This window comes from Vespa crabro, chromosome 9, assembly GCF_910589235.1.
Source record: "Vespa crabro chromosome 9, iyVesCrab1.2, whole genome shotgun sequence".
NCBI lineage: Eukaryota > Metazoa > Arthropoda > Insecta > Hymenoptera > Vespidae > Vespa > Vespa crabro.
In genome coordinates this window covers 4,730,001-4,732,500 of record NC_060963.1, presented here as the reverse complement: position 1 = coordinate 4,732,500, position 2,500 = coordinate 4,730,001, and the positions used below count along the sequence as shown (strand labels likewise).

The 2,500-nt window shown below is 25.0% G+C and overlaps 1 protein-coding gene across 5 annotated transcripts in view; it reads right to left on the bottom strand.

Moving 5' to 3' along the window:
• LOC124426493 (A-kinase anchor protein 17A) overlaps nucleotides 1–2,500 on the bottom strand; it is a 14,308-nt gene that overhangs the window by 2,208 nt on the left and 9,600 nt on the right. For all 5 annotated transcript variants that reach the window (XM_046968222.1, XM_046968224.1, XM_046968225.1 and 2 more), the window contains one exon: nucleotides 1–2,500. This exon is cut by the window's left edge and continues 2,208 nt beyond it; it is cut by the window's right edge and continues 6,540 nt beyond it. The gene's annotated coding sequence lies outside the window, so the exon portion shown is untranslated.

The following is a 2,500-nucleotide window of genomic DNA, read 5'->3' as shown; positions in this document are numbered from 1 at the left end:
GGTAGATGAATTTAAACGGTCTTAAAGCGGAACAAGAAATAGAGAGGAACATTTAACAAAAATAAAGAAAATAAATAAATAAATAAAATGATATGAAGAAGAGGCAAAAGGGAAGGCGGGAAAAAGAATTCAAGATAAAGAAAGCAAATAATATCCGACATTTCCTCTATGAAAGATCTTTACCAGAAATAATATAATTATTATCTAGTCGGCTCTGTCGCCATCTTACTATTACGTAAAATGACCAAGAGATTAACTAAATGACATGTGTATATATATATATATACATATATATATATATATATATATATATATATATATATATATATAAACTAATTATCTCCAATAGTGTGATGATCTAGTCGACCACGAGTTAATAAGGAGACTTTTTTTTAAGCGATTCTCTATATACTTCTAATATATACATTTATATATATATAAATATGTATATTACATATATGTATATGTATATATATGTATATATACATACATATATATTATATCTACCTATTCGAAAGGATACGAACATGCCAAAACGCAAAGCAACTAAGTACTACTTATGTGTACTTATTTACATGAACTTTATCTATAGTCGGTGAAGATCATCATGGTCATTTAAAAACACGACGGGACTTCGTTTCACGTCGGCTCTATAACGACGCATGGCTTATCTCGTTGGTTCCATGCGATTTATAAATTTCATAGATCTTTTATTTTTACGGAATAAGTTTGTAAGTTTATAAATGATATACGCGAGATATCATGTATGTATGTATGTATGTATTGTATGTACGTACGTGTATATACAATGGAATCATAGAAATTTGTCGAAAATATTTCTTTTTTTATTGTTTTTTATCTTTTTTTTTTTTTTATTTTTTTTATTTTTTTTTTACATTGAATTAGTTTCATTAGTTTCCGTTTGTTTTCTTGTCCTTTGTTTTATTTCTTTTTTTTTCTTTTTTTTTCTTTTTTTCTTTTTTTTTTTAGGCCGGACGAAGTACTTCGAATGTCTGAGTGAATATAAAAAAAAAAAAAAAACAAATTATCAGTAATGTATGAAGCATGCGAATAATTAGAAAAAAATAGAAATCAAAAAGAAAATGACCTTCTGTTTGGTTGTAACAACATGATAGTACATGAGACAAATATATTCATCTATTTATTATTTTTTTCTTTTTTAAATATAAATGATACATACCCGATTAGAAAAAAAGAAAAAAAACAAAAAAACAAAAAAACAAAATCTGGCAAATACTTACTTCCTATTCGTAGTTGATGCTACAATAGAGAATCAAAATTTGTTCTTCAATATTATCAAGAATTTCCTTGTTTGCTTTAGAGAAAAAAAGAGAAAAAGAAAGAAAGAAAAGAAAAAAAAAAAAAAGAAAAGAAAAAAAGATATAGAGATGATATTCATTTTTCAAAAATTGTCTCCGATGCAAAATTTCTCTGACTGACCGTACACATACCAACGCGCACGAATAGATTTATAATTTTTGTGATACTTTTATACGTGGCCCTATACATACACATAGGAAGCAAAAAAAAAAAAATACACACACGTAAGTTTGGTTGATACTTTTTACACTTCATCTCCGTTCGAACGATAAAAAGCGCGATAGGATAGCGAAAACGATAGAGAACACAATTGACATACGGGAACGGTCACTCGCTATATATATTCTCTCCTATTAAAGAATTAATTAATTAATTAATTGATTAATTAATTAACTCGAAAACCAATTTTAATGCTATCCATCGTCCATACATGAAGAAATATATTTTCGTTTCTTCTGATCGTACGCGAAAAAGGACGCTTCGGATAAAAATGCACGTTCTTCTGAATGAGCTCTCTTGAAAAGAAGGTATAAAAAAAAAAAATAATAAAAATAAAGAACAAAGATAAAATAGATACAGTTAAAAAAAAAGAAAAAAAAAAAAAAAGAAAAAAAAAGTTTCTCTTCCGAGGTCAACGAGCGTCGAAAGACTAAGCATACCTACAATACATATTCATATATACAATAATTATATAATTAAAATATAAATATAACGATAGCTATGCAAAGTTTTATCTTATCCGATGATTATAATACTAATGAAAAAAAAAAAAAAAAAAAAGAAAAAAAAGGAAGAAAACTGCAAAAAAAAAGAAAAAAAAAATAGAGAAAAAAGAAAGAAAAAAGGAACCACAAAAAGTATTTATATTAAAAGATCTATACTAATAAAACTAGTACTCGATACTTTCTTACGAATGGAGGATCTAGAACGTGGCACAAATTAGAGTTGAAAAATCTCAGCGTACATAATACATTTTTATTATTATTATTATTATTATTATTATTATTATTATTATTATTGTTGTTGTTATTATTTATCGTCCTGGTATATAAATCTCTCAAAAATTATTAATAAAAATAAAAATAATTATAATGATAATAATAATAATAATAATGATAATAATAATAATAATAATGATAATAATAATAATAATAATAAT